Source organism: Boleophthalmus pectinirostris, unplaced genomic scaffold (assembly GCF_026225935.1).
Source record: "Boleophthalmus pectinirostris isolate CB_2022bp ecotype Guang Dong unplaced genomic scaffold, ASM2622593v1 HiC_scaffold_12, whole genome shotgun sequence".
In the NCBI taxonomy this organism is placed as follows: Eukaryota; Metazoa; Chordata; class Actinopteri; order Gobiiformes; family Gobiidae; genus Boleophthalmus; species Boleophthalmus pectinirostris.
In genome coordinates, this window is record NW_026571018.1 from 11,702,036 (window position 1) to 11,725,370 (window position 23,335).

The following is a 23,335-nucleotide window of genomic DNA, read 5'->3' on the forward strand; positions in this document are numbered from 1 at the left end:
CAACCTTGCATTTGAAGGATTTAAGTCTGAGCAGCAGCAGCGAGTTGTACTTCCTGATAGAAAGTTTGGCAGCGGTGAACTGATATCACCAAGCACCTATCTTACCAGCAAAGTAAAATTCCGCTGCTGCTGAGAAAATAGTCCCTCAACATGCAACAATTTATGCGATGCAAGGTTAGTTTTATTTCTAACATTATTCTATCAACACAGACATTTTCATCGATAGTCTGGCGTAATAATAGATTTGCTTCGGGGGCTTTGTGGAGTGGGTAAGACTGTTTTTAGTGGCAGGATAACTATGGCCATTTATGTGCACTAGCCTAGCACCATCAACCTCTGCAAATACAAAAACTGGATGGAATATGTAAAAAAGTGTCTCCACATGTCTCCAACACTCATTAGGAAATGAGGTCCTATGTCCAAAATTCTGGACTGTCCCTTTAAACGTTCACTATGTAACCTTTCTGGAGGGACCTTTAGAGAAGAAGCTCTTGCGTTGCCTCGAATGTCCCACAGAACGGCATTAATCTTCCATTTCTTCTGACACGGGAGCTTTTCTTGTGGGGAAAAATTTATTTTGAATGAAGAAGGCATGCATTCTTACTGAGCAGCTGTCTCTAAACAGATCTCGTTTGTTTCATTTTTATTTGCTGTTGTTTGAAAAGGAAAAATAAAATGTAAAGGAAAATAAAGATGGAGGGAGATCATGATCTTTTTTTTTTCTTATCACCCACTCATATCACATTTTCAGCCTGCCTTCAGTGTCCCCCGGGGTTAAAGTGTGCTGGAATGGTCCACTTTGGGTGATTGGACTTGACTTGAAGGAAACGACTGTGATGATTGGAGGTGATTGTAGTCGCCGGCATCACTGTCCCCCATGCAATAGCAAAAGCTACATACAACACCAAGAGAGGTCTATTTTGAAATTTAAACTATTTATTGATTTACACAACTCAATGTTTGTGTCGGTTAAGGTTTGGCGTCACGGTTAGAGATCAATATTTGAGCTCTGTTCTTTCCATCGGGTGCAGTTAGATGCGCTTCTTTCCTGGGGGAGGGTCCATCATGTGCTTGTCTCCCTGGCGATGTTATTACCTTGCCTGGAATGCTTCACAGTAGGGCATTAAATTCAATTATCTATATTGTATTATCCATTTGCATTTAAAAAAACACACATTTGACACCATACATTCTTGCTGAGCAGGGTCTCCATTGATCTGAACTATAATTTGGCCTGGTTGCACTGAAGCCTTGTCTCGATGAAGCTATAAGTTTAATGCCATACTGTGGAACATCCCAGGCAAAAGCAATAACATGTTGAAGTGGCATATTCCCTTAACCACAAAGGTTACAATGGATAGTGCACCGCTTTAATTACCATATTTTTCGGACTATAAGTTGCACTTTTTTTCATGGTTTGAGTCTTCTGCGATTTATACTTCAGTGTGACTTCTATATTCAAATTTTCACACTGACAGCTGCAAGAGAGCGCTCTACGCTTGTGTGCACTATCTGCTACTCCTATTACTCCTGTACAACACTTTGCCCTCTACTGCGCACGTCTCCTGCAGAAAGAGCCACTGTCCTGCTGCAAGCATGGGCTGCAAGTAGTGAAATATTCAGCCGTAAACGATAATCGAGCAGCAGAAAGAAAGTTTGGAGTGAGCGAGAAACTTGTGGGGGACTGGCGGAAAGCGGGGATGGAGAACACCGCTTCACGGGAACCGGGAGGATGTGCCATGCCACGTTCATGGAAGTCATTGGATGGATAGTTACATATAGTTTACCTCTGAACATTGTGGAATTGCTCAGAAGTTCAATGGATTTAGTGATCTGGAGTGAGATTGAGAGATCGAGAGTTTGGTAAACTTGTTATGTTCTGTTGTTTGTGCTATAGTTATCTGAATAACTGTTCATTGTTACGTTAACAGCCTGTTGTTCTCTGTTCTATTGTTTTTATTATAACTTGCTTTTCAAGATGAAATGTCAATTCCTGGTCTCTGATTTATATAAAATTTCTTTTTATTTTCTTTCTTTCCCCCTTATAGTCCTCTGCGACTTATGTTTTTTTCTTCTCTATTACGCATTTTTTGGCTGGTGCGACTTATACTCTGGAGTGACTTATAGTCCGAAAAATACGGTAAGTAACGTATAAAGTTAAATGACTAAAAACACAAATTCCACACTTCTCAGAAATGATCCAAATGATTCTAGTGAAAGTGTATGAAGTTTAAAAACATAGTGGAGCACTTCCTGCATTGCCACAGTGTTTTCTGTTTGAGAAAAGAAGTCAGCCTAAATACGCAAGATTTGAAAACCACTTTGGATCTAAAATTACCAGAATAATTACACAAAAGCACCATATTTGAACATTTAAGAGCTGGAACTTGTAATGTTCTTCAATTAAATTAAATATCTTTGACGAATGAGCTCAAAGCTGAACCAGTCTACATGAGGTGGAGGATTATTCAGTGGAAATGCTTAAGTTTCTGAAGTGTCCTTAAGAGCCACATTGCAGCCACACAAATTATCACAAGTGTTTAAATATGTCTATTTAGTGTCATCTTTGTACAGATTCTAAATAACACTTAGAACTTAAGCAGAAGTATTACTCATTCCCATTGATTCACTTGGTTTTGTGCTTTATACTATTTGCATAACGGCAATCTTGAAACTAAAATCTTTAAAAAATAGTGTGCTGCAGTTCTGTGAAATAATATTCTTATGGTTTAAGGATAAATGTGTTTGAAATTCAATGGGATTTTCATACAAAAGGCCACATTCAAATTTTGTTCAAATGTCCACAGAATTTCCCTTTTATTTTACTTTTATTTTATGCGTTTTTTAGCTTAAAAAGTATAAATGAAGTCTTATTTCCAACACGCTTTAGGATGTGTTCCCCAAACATTACAATTTAAAGGTGCATGGTGTAGTTTTTCCATTGGAATATTATTGATTTGCCAGAAAGATTTTCCCGTATGGCATTAAAGCAGAGATCTCCAGCCTTTTTTCTGTCGGTGAGCTACTTTTACAAAAAGCTGCTTGAATCTGAAATGCTGACTCCCCATGTTTAGTCCTGACTTTGGGCACCAGCAGGAGACCGGTCCCTGAGGTCCACAGATTGAGGCGATTATAAGAAAGCGGGCAGGCCTTGGGGTACAGTTAGATGTCTATAAAACATAAACCATAGTCCATTTATTAGTGCACAAAGTTGGGCTTCAAAATGATGGTATTAGGCATGTAATTAACCACATTTTTGTTATTCAGCACAATGGTATATTTCCAGAATCCCTTGGCGAGCTACTTGTAAGGGGGTGGAGAGCTACTGGTTGCTCCCGAGGTACAGGTTGGAGATCTATGTTGCATTTATTCAATTACAGTTGTTTTACTGCTTAAAAATTCTATGAAAAAATAAATCCTACAGTGAGTGAGCTGGCCTCTCCATAGATCTGTCCTGTAACTTCACCTGGACGCATTGTGGGCTTGTCCCCATGGAATAGATGAGTTTATGGCCATACTGTGGGGCATTCAAGTAGAAAGCAATAACATTTTCATGGAGTCAAGCAGGTGGCGGACCTTCCACTTCCATTAGAAAGTTACACAGTGTACTTTTAAGTTTAATTTCTAGTTTGATTTCTCACCAGGTCCACAACCAGTCCTGTAAACTGTGAAAAAAAAATGTGGGTGACGTGTCTTGCTCATTGACACAACTCAATGCTTATTCCACTGTTCACCACTGTTAACCCGGCGATTGACCAACCTGCTTAATTCCTCAGCTACATAATATTTTTTTAAAGCATTTGTTTGATGTGAACATGTAGTGATGGGACTTCCTTTCATTTAAAGAGCCATTCAAAAGACTGTCTCTTTTTCTATATATTTATATGACAGAAGCCAATGTGAGAACTCTTGTTAATATCAAACTAATCACAGAGAGAAATGACCAAGGCGCAGAATTGATTAAAGTGGTTCAAACCAAGAGGGGGAGTGTGTTTTACAATCGTAATCATTTTTAAAAATAACTGTTATTTTGATGCTGAAAGCTCTCACTCGGGTTGCCTACTCCACTTTATGTTCTTCTATTTGTGCTGGTCCAGCGTTAATCAAATACGGTTCTTTTAAAAATGAGATCCAGTTCCAAGAGGCCAAGACAAAGTCAGATGTGGAAACAAATGCCTCTGAGTCTAAGTATTCTACCTACTGTACATGGTTCAACATCAGAAGAGATAAAGTGGGTGGAGTTAAATGAGAACCACATAGCAAAGGAGAAATTCAATTTGTCAGCTGGATAAAAGTTTGTTTGTTTTTTTGACTCAGGCACAGTCCCCATTTAGAGCAGTTCATTAGACCTATCTAACAAACAGAAACAAGTAGGTGTGTTAGTTTCTGAGTAGTTTCAGTGTAGTTAGCTCCTCCCTTCAGGCAGATATAAGGCAGTGTCCACCAGCATTCTGACCAGAACTGAGGAAGAACCTTGGATGAGCTGCGAAATGTATTTGACTGAAAAAAGGTTTGTCCAGTTGATCAACTGAATTTCTCCTTTGCCAGGGATTCTACCTAGCCTGATTCATCAGCTGGTTTCACTTTGTGGAAACCGTCTGACCTCACAGCTTTGGGATTCGTTTGCTTGTTGGTGGGCGGGTAATTTTTTTATTTTATTACCAATCGCTGCTGTTTGGTTATGATGTATGTAATGCCCCAAATCCCGCAGGAAGAAGGGCAATAACGTCTTTCCCCCTGATAAAATTCACCAAACATTCTCTTTGTTCCAGCTTTATATCCTCGTTCGCGGGAATCGTTGCCAACACAGAATGTCTGACTTCGTCTACATCCATCTCGACGCTTTGTTTACTGTTGTGCTATACCGCAGAAGGGACCCAGACAGGCGCTTGAGTTTGACGTCATGGCTTCACAGCTCTTCGCTGATTGGCTGGTGCATGGTCTACAGCTTCGGGATTCTTGCAAACTGTCTAGTGTATTCTGATTCCTGACCTAGTTGCTGGAGAGAAATTAAATTGAGTGGAGGCACTAGATGGCACCAGCCTGGCTAGATTCTAACTGGATGACTCAGGGATTTTTACCAACATGGAAACCACCTGGAAACAACTGCCTCTGATTATCCCACACTATTGATTCTCATGAAAGAAGAGTTTCATTGTTTCTCTATAATCGTTCAACACGTTTTTCACTCATGGGTGAAATTCAGGTACAAGTCCCTTTGCAAACCATCACATCTACAGTATGGACCAGCTCAAATTACCTCATTTAATCTTTCAAACACATTCAGATCAGACAGATTGGTTCTTTTTAAACCGACTGTAACTGTAAATATGAAATATCCATTGAATGCAGTGATGAAAGTGGCACCTGAACGCACCACAGAGGATTTGACGTCTCCATCTCTTTTACAGGGATGCGTATGTGTCTGATTTACCTGCATCAAAAGACTCCCATAATGCATTTCTCCAGTGAAACGTGACATAACGCGGTTTTGTGCCGGATTCATTTGAACGCAGCTTTAGGGGCAGATTATCACAGTGCAGGGATGAATGACGTGAAGGTTCAAAGGGAAATACACGGAATGAGGCTTTATTTTGCTTTTATATGTAGAGTTGCATAATTGTCTGGTCTGGTACAGGCTAATGGAGAAGTGGGTAGTACTCAGTTAGATTTACTTAAGAAAAAAAAAATAATAATAATAATAATTGTACTTCTTGGTGTAGTTTTAAGACACCACACTTTTATACATACTTGAATTACATTTGTATTGAAGTAACTGTACTTCTACTTGAGTGTTTTTTGTGACTAAGTCTTCAAGTGAACATTGCAAAGACTGCAGTTGTTTCGGAAAACTACAAAGTGACAATAAAAATAATGGGGGTGGAGATGTTTTTTCTTTTCTGGAATGTTCCATAGTATGACATTAAACATATCCCTCTAGTATTTATTTATTACCAGTTCTATTACTCAAAAATACAAATAGTTTATTCTGTGAACAGAGGTGACTCTCCATAGATCTGAATTGTAATATAGTGTAGCTCTGCAACCTTCTTCGTGATAGATAGGTTTAATCTGTTCTCTAGACAAAACAATTTCCATGAAGACAAGCGGGTGGCAGGGCGCCTTTAAGTCTCGTTTCAAATGTTAAAGCTTCTGGACAAATCTAATCTCTACTGTGATAGTTAAATGTGCACCTATAACTTTTCTGGTGAAGGATCTGCAACCTCCCTGCTATTGGTTTGCCAGTCATGTTCCACAGTGTGGCACTGAACTTGTCTGTCGCCATGGGGACGACAACAACAGGCCAAGTTACAGGTCAGATCTGTGTGGAGGGGCGATACCGCTAACATCACTGCATTTCTAACAGTGAACACACCTGGAACTGAATACATGCAAGATAGACAAGGTTAAAGAATCTGTGTATCATTTGTTCATTTGTTTTTCAATATAAAACCAAAAAAAAAAAACCAAAAAACAGTTTTCTTCATTATTTGTCTCCAAAACCAAAATGAAAAAGTGGATAACAATTTTTACCTCCGCCAAGGAGGTTATGTTTTTGCCGGCGTTTGTCTGTTTGTTTGTTTCTTTGTTTGTTTGTTTGTCTGTTAGCAACATAACTCAAAAACGTATGGACCGATTTTGATGAAATTTTCAGGATTTGTTGGAAATGTGAAAAGGAAGAACTGATTTCATTTTGGGGGTGATCCGGAAGAAATCCTGGATTCTGGATCACTTTGAATTTTTAGTTAACATTGTGGTAAATGGGGCCAAAAATTTTGTTTCTCAATATCTCGGTTAATTATTGACCAAAACCCCATGAAATTTGACTCAAGGATGGACAATAGGATCCTCTTTCATATTCCAAAGGCTGATCCGGATCTGATCCTGAAGACTGATTTTATCGCAATTTATATATAAAAAATGGGGGTAGTCCTTGGTGGAGGTCTGCGCTCTCTGAGTGCTTTTCTAGTTTTATTTTTTTATTTTATTTTTCGATTTTGTGTGTAAATGAATAATGGTAAAAATGACTAACAGCCATTTCCTTAAAACTCCGTGCTGGACTTTCGGGTTACATACAGACTGAACCAGGACTAAACTAAGACTAAACTGTTTTCAGTCCTGGTCTGGTCCCAGTCTCGGTCCTGGTCTCAGTCCCGGTCTGGTCCTGGTCTCAGTCCTGGTCTCAGTCCTGTTCCTGGTCCCGGTCTCAGTCTTGATCTGAGTCCCGGTCCTGGTCTCAGTCCTGGTCTGGTCCCGGTCTCAGTCCTGGTCTCAGTCCTGGTCTCAGTCCTGGTCTCAGTCCTGGTCTCAGTCCTGGTCTCAGTCCTGGTCTCAGTCCTGGTCTCAGGCCTGGTCTGGCTCCAGTCTGGTCCTGGACCTGGTTTAGTCCTGGTTCAGTCCGTATGCAACCTACAAATCCAGCGCGCAGTTTAAGTCACGGAAATGGGAAACAGCCGTTATCCATTTTTTCCATTATTCATTTAACACAAAATCGAAAACTGAAAAAAAAAAACTAAAACAAAAACAAATCATTATCCATTTTTTCATTTTGGTTTTGGAAACAAATAATTAAGGAAACAGTTGTTTTTTTCGTTTTCTTATTTTTGGTTTTATATTGAAAAATTTATGAATGAATTATACATGGATTTCAAAGCCATACTGTGGAACATTCTCAAAAGAGAGACCACCAGATGGCAAACCTTCCATCAGGAAAAGTTACATATGGCTCCAAGGAAATAGTTCAGCCCCAATAGAAAATAATTTTACACATGTTAAAGACCCTGTACCTGATTTTGAATCATCAGTGAGGACCATGTTTGTGTGTGAACTGTAGACCCGCCCACTTAGTCCTTTTTACCACTTTGAAGAAATAACTCGATGTTGTATTCTTAGTCTTAAAAATGCCCCATGACAAAGAATTACTGTCTGGCATAGTGTTAGCCAGTTTTTTCCCATGATTCTTAGTATAGATTTAATAGATAGACATTTACTACAAGCTCAAACGCAGCCCTTTTTTACCACAAGACTAAAGAAGAGAGCTGTGTAGTTGCTTTTTTGCAGTTATCTGTTTGCATTAAAGTGTTCAAATAAAGCTTCCTTTGTATTTTTTAGGCAGCAGGTCGGCCACAACAAAATATCGGCTTGTGCTGGAGATTTAATATACGTCTGCTTCTCTCTATTTCTTGGCAAACGATGTTCCTGATTAGATGAGAATGAGTGCCCCTTTTTGCAACTTCTCTATTAGTTATCACCCACAGAATGCTTTGTAAAATGCATAGGTTACATCTTTTTTTCTACCCCAATTATCTGCATTTACAATACACTAATATGAAGGCCATTTATCTCAACCAGAAGATGTTATAAACAGGTACAGGCCCCTTAAATCTGCAGCCCTGAGATAAAACTTGGGGATTCCCTCAGATGTTTCTAATGGGAGCAGAGAGAGGCTGGTCTCCTCTCATCCACACAGCGTAAGTGCAGAAGCCAGCCGCGCCACTGAAGATAACAGCATCAGAGCGCTCACTTCTCCCACTGTAGAGGACACATTTGAATGCAGCATGGAGCCAGTGTCGAGTGGGCTTCACAAAACGCCAAAGAATCAAGAGAAATAAAAGTAGAAAATATCGTCGGCAGTGGAGCGGATTTTGACTTTGAGATGTCCTCCGTACTCACCTCGCGAATGGCACGGTACCTGTTCATGTTTTCTGAATAAATTTGTGATTTTGAGGCAAGGTTGATTGATTTGAACTAAAAGGAGATTAATATCTGACAAAAGTGCTTTCATATCCAACAATGACAGGAAAAAATAAAAGACTGAAAATTATTATTAAAGAGAAAAGTATTGAACGGTTGAACTCCATCACTGGTTTAAAAGTTGATTTAAAAAATTAAAATAAAAAATTTGCAAATTTGTCTGTTCAACAAATAAAAAATAGGATAGTTCTGCAGCAACAAAATAAGACAAGCTTGTTTGAGGTACAGAAATGTGCTTGGGTTTCATTATTATCTGTAGCAGTAATGAAAATATTAGGTTAAGGTTAAACATTATGCAACCTTTTAGCCAAAAACAATATACTAAAATAAAATCATGCCTTTTCTGTTTTGGTGAACACTGGAAAATACGCATCCTTTCTCTGAGCAGTTTTGTACCTTAACTTGTTTACACGAGAATGCTTGCGGATAAAAACAAAATATTTTAATCGGACGTGCCTTTCGTTTAGACAGTAATGGCGTTTTTGGGACTTAAAAACGCAAAAATCTGAAACTATCCTCCAGAGTGGAAAAGTTGAATATGCTCCGTCATAGCGTTTTCGTCTACACTGACCAAGACACAAAACTCTGGTCAGATCTGCTCACATCGCGTACGCATTTATGTCACATGTATACAGTACACAGAAACAAACATTTCAGATTGCATGCATACCCAATTGAATTCTACACACTTTTGCGTCATCGTATACACGCAGTAAAGTGAAGACGTGATGCCACTTTTGCATCTTCTGTTCAGACCGTCATCATATAAACATTGTGTAAATTGGCCTGGAGGGTCTCCTTGGAAATGGCTATAATCTTCTAGCCTGATTCATCAGCCGGTTTCACTTCGTGGAAACCGTTGGACCTCGAAGCATTAGAATTCGTTTGCTCGATGGTAGGCGGGTACTTTTAAATTTAACCAATCGCTGCTATTTGATCGTGACGTATGTATGTAACGCTCTATAGTAAGGCATAAAACATGTCTATCTCAATTAGGGATGGGCATGATTAATCGATAATTGATCATTAAGAATTTCATCGACCACGTTCATTTTAATCGACAAACCGAATGCAGGTTGCTGTGCGTAGCGTGACCAAACAGGGGTCTGTACATGTGTCTCTCTGCACTCAGAAGGAGCGAGCAAACACAAACAGTCGGTCAGTCTGCAACGTACCAAAGCACAAAAGCGTATAATGATGACTTGTACAAGAAAATCCACGCTTTCCGTTGCGTTCGGGACAAGTGTGAGTCCATATGCACAGTGTACAAAGCAGCACATATGTTTCGGTGTCCAGTGGGAAAAAGCTTTACCAGGTGAGAGTCGCTCAATGTCGATGACGAGTCCCCACCTCCCACCCCCGTACAGTGTCCTGGTTTTGACAAACACAAATATGATCACACTAACCTGTATTCCACTGAGTCGTGTCTTTTAATGCGACAGAAGTTGACTGCATCAGCGCACAAGAGCTGTAGTTTATCTTCGCTTAGTTTATGCAAATTAGCGATGCAATTTTAAGTTTTGTTTCTGTGAGAGTTGCGCAAAACTGAATTAAACACATTATAATAAACGGGCTGATGTGGCTCTAGAGTGGTTACGGTTTATTTGTCGTAAAGTTGAATTTATTTATACAGATTAGTAGTGCAGATAGTAATAATAATGATGATCATTTTAATATAAAAACGTTAATGATTAATCGATAATCGATCGTTAATTCTTCCGACGATCGATTAAGAAAATTTCATCAAATGCCCATCCTTAATCTCAATGAAGAAATATGATTTTAGCTTTCTGTTTCCATGGAATTTTGCCAGTGACATACAACCTCCAGAAAGTCACATATGTACCTTTAATGTTAGCCTTTATTTTCCTCATAGGCTTTGGTGGACTAAAGCAGTCAAATGTAGCTCAATGATTCTAGTCATAGCCAGGTCCATATTATTGATAGGAATTTATTTGCATGCACAATAGCGAAATAAAAACACCAGGATCATGTAGAGAGGGCTAATAAGAATATTTTAAGATATGCATTTGACCCATACTTCACTGCTGCTGGGACAACCTGTCAGGAGAAGTGGGCCCATCTCCACATCCTGGGTTAGGCTGGGTCAGGAGGACTACACAAGCTGGAGGAGTTTACCCATAATGCATGTTTTGATTTGTCTGTTGTAACTTTGCTTTATATTGGAAAGGAAAGTAGATGTTTACCTTTGATACTCCTGAAAACATGATGGGAAACGCCTAAACAACCACTTCCTTTATAATGAGTCCCTTTATGCTTCCATGCAAGATCCATCATGTCAATTCTTTCCTTGTGTGTATTCTGTGCTGCCGTCTGGGTCTGGGATGAAAACAAGCTCCTCCATCTCCAATTACATCGTCACATCTGACAGAGTTTAGGTTCACTGTCTGCTGAGTCTCATATTAGACTGTCTCCTCTTTATTTCTCTCTCCTGAAAAGACTCTTAACTTGTCACCCTCTTGCAAATTCAAAATGTAAGGGTTCATAGATGTCAAGACGTAAACAACATCTCACTTATGGTCACATATTTGTGTAAACAGGTGTACAAATAAATGAGGGGGACGCGGTAACAAGGGAGCACGGTGAATCCACTCTCCTCTTCAGGGATTTGAGCTAGAGCTGAGCAAACACAAAACAGAAACAAATATGAAAGCAGAAAGAAAGTTGGGAGACCTGTGCATTTTTGGAAACCTGGCAACAATCAGTGTAGAAGTTGAATAATGTGCAAAAAATGATCAGGCGCACATGATCAGATGAACTGAGCCAAACATTAATTTCAAGTGGATGCACAGTGTTTTATATTGTCTATGTCATTGTTTCACTAAGACTGGGTCGTGACCATCAGGTGGGTTGCAAGAGATTTTTTTGAGGTTGCCTTGTCACGATCACATGTAGGTCTGCAATATACATATACATACATCTCCGCGCACCCACCGCTCCTCACTTCTTCACACTTTTTTGGCAGCACTGCCTTGCCTAACCAGTTTTTGTGGGAAACAATGATTACTGAGTATTGTATTTTTCGGACTATAAGGCACAATTAAAATCCCTTAATTTTCTGAAAAATCGACAGTGCGCCTTATAATCTGGTGTGCCTATGGTGTATTATTTCTGGTTGTGCTTACTGACAGAAGTTGACTGCAGCTGTTTTGTTTTTTTTTGCTTATAGTTCATGCAAATTACTCATGTGGTTTTAAGTTTCGTTTCTGTAAAATGTAAACAAATGTGCGCAAAGCAAACACATTATTACTCAATCTATATTTGAGTCCTCCTCATATGAAATAAAACTGTGTCAAGTCTCAAGTGTTGTCCGTTTGTTTCATTTAATGTGCCTTATAATCCATTGTGTCTTACGTATAAAAATGGACAAGATAATTCATTAATTCATGTTGCGTCTTATAGTCTGAAAAATATGGTACTACTAATTGTTGAGAGAGACACTATCACTCAGTCAACAATAAAATATCTTCATTTGTGTTCAATAATGGTCACAAATTCATTTTATGATTTACAAATAATGTCTATTGACTTGGGTCGTGAAGATGTGTGACTTTTAAATGATGGGTCCCCAGAAAGAAAGGCTGAGAAACACTGGTCTATGTCACCTATGGAAGTGATTGCTGATGCTGTTTATTAAGGTTAAAGCTGCACTATGTAACTTTTCTAGTAGGGATTTCTGCCTCCTGCTTGACTCGTTGAGATAAGGCTTTGCATGGAATGTTCCAAAGTATGGCGTTAAACTTGGTGTTAAATGTTGTATTTATTCAATTAGTTGTGTGTTTTCAGCTAAAACACAGAATGCACACACACACATGTTTTCAACTGCTTGTGCCCATGAGATACAGGACCTTCCACAGTATGCTCTCCAGTATCAGAGAATTATATTAATTGACCTTTACTCAACCAGGACTGTCCCAGAATCTAACCACTGTGCTGTTGTGGGGAGATGAATTCCCCTCACGACGGATCAATAAAGTGTACCTTATACTTTACCCGTCTCGTGGCAGTTAGGATGTCCTTCCTGTTTAAAGTGCTTTAAGCAGGAAGGACAAATGTGGATAATTTGTACTTTTTCCATTTACTGGCTACATATAAATTGCAAAAACCTAAACCTAACCTGAGTGTGAGAGTGTTTGTCTCGTGATCTGAAGGTAAACATCATTTTTTGATCGGACTGATCCACAGGATGAATGCTGTCGTTGTGTACCTGGGCAAGACACTTAACCCATCTCACCCCTCTGTGCACATTGGTGTATGAGTGTGTGTGAATGGATGAGTGGCTCCTTGATATAAAGCGCTTTGAGTGCCTTGAAGGTGAAAAAGAGCTATGTAAAAACGTACCACTTACCATTTAATTTAACGAGCGATATTTATAATCTTAATTGAAATTGTGTAGCCCTGTGTATTCTCTACAGCAGGGATGCTCAATACGTCGATCGCAATCTACCAGTTGCGTCGTCGACTCGCGTTTGGACTCACTCAAGCTGACAGTCACAAGTGCCATATTCATTACGTCGCCAGCAGTGCGGCATGTGCAGCTGTGCGCTCAGTGCATCTACGGCACGCAGCAGCAACACAGACAGCGCATCAACGTCGAAGCAAAAAACGAGTCTAAATTTGTGTTACAGTGTTGGCACAAAGCAGGTCTACAGCATAGAGCGGATCTACAGAACAGACCTACTGCGACATTTGGCTGAAGTTCGCCTAACAAAAGTGCACAAATGCATCTGTGTTTGTCATGATGTGTGTTTGGTTTGGTAAATGTGCAGAGGCTGGTAAATATCACTGCAAAACCAGAAAAGAATGCAACTCCAGTTTGGAACTTTAAAAAACAAGTTTAAAAATCTTCCTTCACTTTTTTCAGTTTTGTGTAAAGTGCCAGAGGAAGTTCTCTTAAAGAATGGTTCTCAGACTGTGGGTGAGGGTCCAAAAAAGGGGCACAGAGTGTTTCAGTGCAGTTTGCTTGGCTTTGTATTAGGTAGATCTTTATGACGTGGTCATTTTGTAAGTAGCTCGCATGCTGAAAAAGTGTGAGCACCCCTGATCTACAGTGTCTCATCTCTACAGCCATCTCCAGTCAGAAGGATACATCTACACAGTGACCTTAACACCCTTTAGTCAAACAGAACGGCGTCCCCTGCAGTTCAGTTATAGAGCCCTGCCTCCCCCGAGCCTGAAGGTGAGAGGGTCAAAGCAAGACGCAACCATTTGAAGTATTCATATTTTATTTACATTATCCACCAGTGTGAGTGGATTTGAGAGCACAGTCGTTTCTCAAGGTTATCTGTAAACGTGCATACTTTGTTCAGATTGCTCACATAGCACTGTAGACTGATTTTTTTCCACGGATTTTTATGGATTGAATTCAAATAAAGGTCATTTATTATTGCTTATTCAGGCATTTTGCTATTTTGTGTTTAAAAAAGAAAAAGTTATGCATTGAAATAAATGTGCTTTGATTGACCACATGGTTTTCAGCCAAATATTCATTATAGGAAATCCAGATGGAATAAATAAGTAAAAAATAAATAAATAAAAGAAGAAAATGATTACCTCTTAGTATGAATGACACGTGTACACTATAGGCGTACATACAGTCTGTTTAGGGACCAGATATCTTTTAAAGATGATTAAAAAGCTTATATTACAGTATTTTTTGCTTGTGGATATGTTGTTTCTTCATCAAAAACATACCTAGATTTTTTATTTATTTATTTTTTCCCCACACATGTTTAACAAACAGGCCCTGCATATTTCTTTTTAGTTCTTCTCTCAAACTGAAAACACACTTTTCCACCTTATGATGTCATCTGATAATACAGGAAATGCTCCACTGTGTTTTTAAACTCCAAAAACCTTCACTAGAATCATTTGGATAATTCTAGCCCAGGAATTCCTAATCTAATCTAAGAACTAAAGATAAAAGGAGCTGTTAGCCAGGCTGGTGCCACCCTGGTGCCTTCGCTCAATTTAATTTCTTTCCAGCAACTTGGTCAGGAATCGAAATACACTAGACAGTTCGCAAAAACCATGGAAGTGTGAGTTCGGGCAACAGCCAATCAGCCAAGGGCCATTCATTCTGTGTTGGTAACGATTCCCGAGATCAAGGATTTAAAGCCGGAACAAAGAGAATGTTTGGTGAATTTTATCAAAGGGAAAAACGTTATTGCCCTTCTTCCTACAGGATTTGGGAAAAGCTCAGTATACCAGTTAGCCCAGTTAGCGGCGCATTACATATGTCACGACCAAATAGTAGCGATTGGTTAAATGGAAAAAAAGTACCTGCCTACCGTCAAGCCAACGAATTCTAACACTGCGAGGTCAGACGGTTTCTACGAAGTGAAACCGCCTGATGAATCAGGCTAGTTAACTTGACATCACAAGGTGGAACAGAGCATTTTGAGCTTTGGACATGTAGACAGAGTAATAATAAAGGATTACTCAAACATGTGTGAATGAAACAAAACACAAATGTAGGTGTTTTTGATGAGGAAACATTATCACATGGTTTAAAGCTCACAAGAGTCAGTGTAGTACCTTTTAAAGTCAATGTTTAATCTGAGTAATGTTTGCTACCCAAATCAAAATACTCAGTGCAAATTAAAGCAACACAGTGTAACTTTATGGAGGTGGCGCGTGACCAGATCCCATGGAAACTGAAAGTTAAAACCATACTTTGGAACATTCTCCATGAAAATATGTGTGTTATATGCTTTACTGTGGAAAATTATAGCCAAATATGAACACATGTTTGTAGAGATGCAAGTCTGCTCAGAGTAAGGACACATGTTGTTTTTAGTGCAATAAAAAAACAAACAAAAACATTAACTTAATCTATTTTGAGCTAAAAATGTCCACTGTGTGACTTTAAGCAGATTGACTCACACACACATTCACAGCTGGTTGCAGTGAAACGCCTCAAACTAGCCATCACATATAGGCCTACGTTTGCATTTGAAAACTCTTTTATGCATCGTCTTGAAAACAGTCATTTTCTCCAACGGAAGTGATACGAGAAAATTGCCACGTTTAGCATTTTCCTGCCTCTCCTGCACATCAGTCAGGCTGGCAAATTCTGCAGAGGAGTAAAACGTCAGATCGTGCGTGTTAAACCTGGTGTAAAGTGAAGCCTGCCATTCAGAGTCGGGCAGTCAGCATTATAGAAGGAATATGCAGGGAGGGAGCAATGCAGATACACAGGGAAGTCTATCTATATATTTATATCAATCTATCACTCGCATTCTTACTGTGAGTGGGTACGTCCCTGAGTGCCTTTACATGCTCTCAAGCACTTGGTTATGGACCCTTCCCCATTTATGACAGTATCCTGGATATGACATGTGCATGTGAGGAGAAAGAGAAATAAGATATTCAGCCTGTATACATGAGCAGTCAGACTATGCTGGATATTTAGAGTGGTAACTGTCATAACTATGACATAGATATGGCAGGGAGCTAAAGTTGTCAGCCACTAGGGATGGACATGATTAGTCGAGTAATTGATCATTAAGAATTTCGTCTGTCACGTTAATTTTTAATTAACAAACTGAATGTAGGTTGCTGTGTATAGCATAAGGAGACGAGGCTGCATCTGACAATGCAAACACTGGAGTTGCGGCCTCACATTCCCACTTTTCGGCTCTGGCACACCTCCTTGGAGATCCCTGTACCACTCATTGAGTGCGTAAACATGCACATTAGTGTCCTGGTTATGACTGGGTTTTTTGAGTATCCCTATTACGTCATGGTGCATGTAAACGCAGTATCCCAACATAAAGTTGAGAGCGCATGCATCCAAAAAACAAACACTTTTCAGTCTTTTCATCACAACAGTAGCCAAAATAAAGAAAGTGACCAACATAAATAAAATTTGATCTCTGAAAACAAGAATCGTCTCCAACGTGATATACACACAGAACAGACTCACCATCAGCATCATCATCCCTTTTTCACAGAGAGCACACTCATTCCACTGAGTTGTGTCCTTTAGTCTGACAGAAGCTGACCGCATCAGGGCACAAGGAAAGAGTTGTTTTTTTTCAGCTCTTATAGTTTATACAAATGAGCCATGCGTTTTTAAGTTTTGTTTCTCTAAAATGTAAACAAATGTGTCAAAGCTGCATTAAACACATTATAATCTCAAACAGGCTGATGTGGCTCTATAGTGGTTATGGTTTATATGTTGTAAAATTGAGTTTATTGATGCAGATTAGTAATAGTAATAATAATGATGATAATTTTAATATAAAAACCTTCATGATTAATCGAAAATCGATCGTTAATTCTCCTGATGATCAATTAAGAAAATCGATTGAATGCTTAGTTTACTATCATATTGTGGAACATTACAGGCAAAGCAACCCCCAACCTGAAACGTTACACAATGCACCTTTAAGGGTTTTTAGCATGTTTCTAATAGCAAAAGAAAGATGTACATTCAGAAGAACATAAGACTGTACAATGCTGTCACAGGTTCAGGAAAAGTCTTTAGTAACAGCTGAAAAATTCCACAGCATTAGTTGAGTTCAAAAGCAACACAAACAGACACAGAAGATAGCCTAGTGTCAAACGGTGCTTATGTTAAACAGAAGATGCCTTTATTTCTTTTTTAGATATAAAATGTTATTACTTAAGAATCCCTGTTAGAAGACTGAGGCGTTTTGGGAAACTTGCTGCTCCTGCAATAGTTGTTGCTTCAGTTTGCACATGCTCAGTACAGCTCCAGCTCCAGAAATCAGGATACTGCATCTACATGCCGCAGTATACAACACTATCAGGATATCCCAGTGGTTTCTTATAACCGGAATACTGAAATCAGGGTTTTGAAGTATCCTGGTTTTGTGTGAGTCCATGTAAACACAGTATCCTATTATAACTTGGATATTCAAGCACATATAAATGCTCCTTCAGAAGATCACCAATGCAATAACTGTAACATTCTAGGTGGAGCAATAACATTTCCATGGAGACAAGCTGGTGGCAGATTTTCCAACAGAAAAGTTACATTGTGCAGCTTTAAAGTTGAACTTCTTGGCCAGTGAACCAAGTGTAATAAGCTGATGTGATGAGCAATTTTGTTTCTTATTGAAATCAGAAATTGTATTCCACTGGTAGATTATTGTGTTATGAAAAATCATATGCAAAGACTGAAAATAAAGAGCTGAAATTACTTCATTTTTACTTTAGACTTTTCCTCATGCGTTGTCTTATTTTCTTATTTTAAGGGGGATTTGTCTGCGGAGTAAGAAATATGTAAGTTGACTTTGTAATTGCAGTTATCTTGCATCATTGGTTATTTTCACTTAAAATAAGACAAACAATATTGACATCAGTTTGAAATACCTTGGAAACTCAACTAACACAAACCAACCAAATAATATGATCAATGAAAGCTACACTATGTACATTTCTGGAAGAGGGGCAGCCACCTGCTTGTCTCCGTGGAGGTTTTATTGCTTTACCTGGGATGTTCTTACTTATCTTATTCCACTAAGAGAAGCAGTTGCCCCTAGGACAGCTTAGAGGTCAGATCTATGGAGAGGACACCCCACTCAGAGTAACATACATGTTTTCAAGCTATTTTGTAATTGAATAACAGCGAGATGGGTTAGTTTAATGCGGGGGTGTCCAAACTTTTTTCATCAAGGGCCAAATATCTAAACACAGACGAAGCAGAGGGCTAATCGAGAGTCGTAGACTGGCATTCAATACAGTGAATAATTGAAATATGTGCATGTTTAACACATTAGAATGAGTCTTTATTCATGCTAAGCTCTTAATATTTAATGTGTGTTTTTAAGTATTAGCTTTATCAAGGTAGATCTTCAAAAAATATTCAGTAAAAAGTTAATTTTTAATTGATGCAAGGTAATTTGGGCCAACTTACCTGGAATCCTGAGGGCCAAGAAAAAATTGTCTGAGGGTCACATTTGGATCATGGGCCATAGTTTGGACATGTCTAGTTTAATGCAACAGAAAAGTGACAGTGTACCTTGAAAGGTCCTATGTTATGCAAAATTGACTCTGTGAGCTTTAAGCCATGTTATAATGATGTTACCTCATTAAAAACAAACCTGGACTTGTTTTGTCTCATTCACACATGTTTGAGTAACCCTGCATTATTAGTTTGTCTACATCTCAAAAGCTCAAAATGCTCTGTTCCACCTTGTGATGTCATGAAGTAGGAGTTTTCAAGTTAAAAGCTACCTTTTACCTTTTGTTCAGAAGAGATGAGCAATTCCAGGGCTGAAATTATCCGAATGATTCTAGTGAAGGTGTATTAAGTTTAAAAACACAGTGGAGCATTTCCCACAGAGTGTTTTCAGTTTGAGCAAAGGGCACAGCCTACATATGCATGATTTATGTGTTCAACGTGTCTGAATGAAACAAAACACAACTCCAGGTATGTTTGAAAGGAGGAAACAACATTATAAAATACCGTTGTTTATGTGTTTCCGTAGCGTTGCACAGCTCGCTTTGATTACAGGTGGTATAGCAGTAAAAGAATGACTGCTTTCTCCAGCCTGAGCCCCATGCTGCGGAGACCATTACTCTGACAGATACTGCTCCCAGCCATACGGGGGCCATCCTCCACGCCCCACTGCATGCTGGGAGGACAGGCCCGCGACAGGGGGACCTCCCGGGGAATACGAATTACAGCGGGCTAGGTAGGAGGAGCGGGACAGGAGAGAGGAGGGAGAGTTTTTACGACGCTGGTATATCAAGCACACAGGCCATCTCCATGACAACAGAAGCACACCAGAATTTACAGTTCAGAGCCGTTTCATTAACCTACCTCGCTCACCTTTCCTCGGTCTGCACTTCGCCATATGCTTCGGTCACAGTGTGTTTCCTGCGAGCCTTCATCTGCACTTTCAGCACTGAATACAGGCTCAGAGTTATCAAACCAAACTCCAATTATATTGTTATTAGGACGGCAACTAGAGATTTATTTTAGGGAAGAAGACATTTTTAACCAGATAAAGCCTGAATTATGGTGACCAAAAGCTTCCAGAGCATATTTACAAAAAAAGTGTTAGTTGGTTAGTGATAAAAATCAGAAAGTTAGACATAGTAAGACAATGGACATTTTGATTTAGGGTCTGCTTGCGGGTAAAACGACAAAAATATTTTATTGGAAGTGCCTTTCGTTTAGAGGGTGACAGTGTTTTGGGGGCTTATAAATGCAAGAACCTGAAACCACCCTCCAGAGTGGGAAAGTTGAATACACTCTGTTTCCACTGCCCAAGACTCAAAACTCTGAAAACTTCATGCTACTGCATTCATACCCAATCGAATTCCACACACTTTGCGTCACTGTATGCACGCAGATTTCCTCCCTAAAATGCTTGTCTAAACGTGGAATAAAAAGTGAAGACGAAACGCCACTTTTGCGTCTTCTGTTCAGACCGTCATCATATAAATGTAGCCTTAATAATGTCACTGGCATTACTTTGAAAGGTCTTTTGGCATGTGTTTTAGAGTCTGTATAGGCCAGTTAAAGATTACGACAGTCAAAGTATTATAGCTACAATTATGTAGATCAATCTCTGTAGTTCTATAGTATATAATTGCCTTTCCATAAACCATGGTGTCTAGATAAATTGAAAACTTTAGTCTGGATTAAATCAAGAAGTTAGGACATATTTACCACTGGGGACCCATCTCCAGATCTTGAACTAGGTTTGGTCAGGACTGCAGCTGGAGGTGCTTGTTTTGCGCTGGGTTCATGTAGTTTAGTGGGATCATATGTCCCTTTTTATCTCACAGACATACTTACTACATATAGAACATGGAAAGGTCAGTCACTAACACATATGTTTCTGTTGTGGCATTAAGATCAGAGGATGTAACACTTGAAAAGGACAAAAGTGGAAAAGGTGACCAGGATGTAAAGATTTAACTCGTGCTGAAGACATTTGCAAAGTTTTGGTCAATATGTTTTTCCTGTAGCCAATGAATTGCAGAACCTTATATTTTTAAATCGTTTATTATAATGGCATAGTTGAGTGTGTTTTAAATCTAACCATAACGTTGTTTCCTCTGCTGAGATCTACTACGATGTCTATAGCAGAAATGCAGATAAAGACACACACACACACACACACAAAAAAATCAACTCTCAGGAGTGGTGCAGTGGATCATGAACTAGACTTGGTCAGGTCTGTCTTAGCCTGAGGATCTTGTTTGGAAACTGATGAGTGAAATATGCAAACTCTGCACAGAAGGCAGCCTGGGAATCGAATCTGTAACCTTCTTAATGGCGAGAATGCCAGACAGCGCAGCACTCCACGGAGACAAACATGTGGCTGGCTCTTGCACAAAAAGTTACAGTGCATCTTTAACCCAGTACCACCAATATTGACGTCCAACCCGAACAAATACAGTACATGCGGAGCTCTTTCTTATGTAGACAGACACTGCAGTTTAAAGTTCTTATTTACAGACACTGGGGCTAACAGAGATAAAGTGTGAGATGCTAATTACATTGTTTGGCTTTATTTTCCTGGAGGAGAAACTGCTCCAGCCCTAAATCTGAAGACAGTTAATGTAAACAAGTGCAAATGAGGGCCCTCTGTTAAAATGAGGAGCACTTACTCTGCAGCAGAGTTACAACTGGACCATCGTTACAGTTTGAATACATTTGGTGCCACTACTGTTTACGTGGCCTTTGGAGTCGAAAATAGTCTGTACAGAACCATCAATAATGTAGATGGATGTAAGTACAAGTCTACAGAGGGACTCATATTAGAGGTTGTGGAGATTCAGTTTCCAGACGGAGATGGTAGATAAGAACCACGAAACCTAGAGGAGGACCGCAGAGGGGATTTATGGATGTAATGAAGGAGGAAGCAGAAGAGAGGGTCAGGTGGAGGTAATATGCAAAAGAATGACCATCCTGAACTAGACATTTTGAATCGAAGTAACCGAACTGTGGTGAAGCAAAACGCAGTGTAACACACAATTTTCCATGCTATTTTATTAACATTAAAAGTACTTGTACCATATTTTTTAGACTATAAGTTGCACTTTTTTCATGGCTTGGGCGGTCCTGCGACTTATACTCCGGGGCGACATATATATTAAAAATTTCACACTGACAGCCGCGAGAGGGGGCGCTCTAGGCTTGCGTGTCAGAATCTGCTGCTCCTATTACTTCTGTACCACTCTCACTTCGCCCTTTACTGTGTATGTCTCCTGCAGCAAAAGCCATTGTCCTGTTGCAAGTAGTGAAATATGCAGCCGGAAATGGTAATCGAGCAGCAGAAAGAAAGTTTGGAATGAGCGAGAAACTCGTGAGGGACTGGCGAAAAGCGGGGGTGGAGAACACAGCTTCACGGGAACTGGGAGGGTGCGCCGTACAAATTTTTCTCGAAAAGCAATAACATCTCCACAGTGACAAGCATGTGGGGAAATTACTAGAAAAGTTACATAATGCACCTTTAAAGGGTCAATATTACACAAAATTGATTTTTGTGAGCTTTAAGCCATATTATAATGCTGTTTCCACATTAAAAATATACCCGGAGTTGTGTTTTGTTTTATTCACAAGTTTGAATAATCGTTTATTATTAGTCTGTCTACATCCCCGAAGCTCAAAATGTTCGTGATGTCATGCAGTGGTAGTTTTCAAGTTAAAAACTTTTTTTTTACCTTTAGTTCAGAGATTGGTAAGTCCAGGTCTGAAATGATCCAAATGATTCTAGTGACGGTTTAAAAGTTTAAAAGTCTAGTTTAAAAACATAGTGCAACATTTCCTGTATTATCTCATGGCATATCAGGTATTTTCTGAGAGCACACAGCCTAAATTTACAGGATTTGTGTGTTTAATATGTGTACAACTCCACGTATATTTATAATGAGGAAACAACATGGATCAGAAAATGTCATTACATGGGCCCTTAAATAACTGGAGGATTCTTTGTCAAATTGGGCCCCTTACAGTTTGTGTTTTGTCCCAGTCCTGACTTGGCCCCAATTATTGTTTTGGTGAGTGAAAAACACTCTTTTTGCAGGACAACACAGACTCTTCTAATGAATCCCTTTTGCCACATCGCGCTTCACCTTTCTGTAGCTTTGTCTTGACTTATGTCGGTCTTTGTCCAGGAAAAAAGCCCAGTTGTGTAACTAAGTTCTGACTTATACCACGCTGGAGACCCTGGCCCCAAAAATACACACAACAAAACTATTAAAAAAAGTAAAAAATAACATGAAACTGAGGCAGGATTTGGGGCAGACGCGTGTTATGAAACATCTTTCTGTCAGATTTATCAAGTCTGTGTTTTTGCCTTGTGCTGCATTCTGGGTAATTGGACAGTAGCGTGTGTGTACGGTGCCACAGAGACAAAAAAACACATTTTGGTACGGCGTGACAGGTTAGACAAAAGCAGAAGGCAGAACAAATGCAGTGTCTGGGTAATGGTAAGAAGCAGAAGCAGCGGATGTGGCTATGCGCTGGATGCATGCAGTTTAAAGGGACCATATTATTTACTATTTTCTGATTTATGTTAAAATGCAGTTTCCTTGTCAAAACAGACCTGGAGTTGTGTTTTGTTTCACT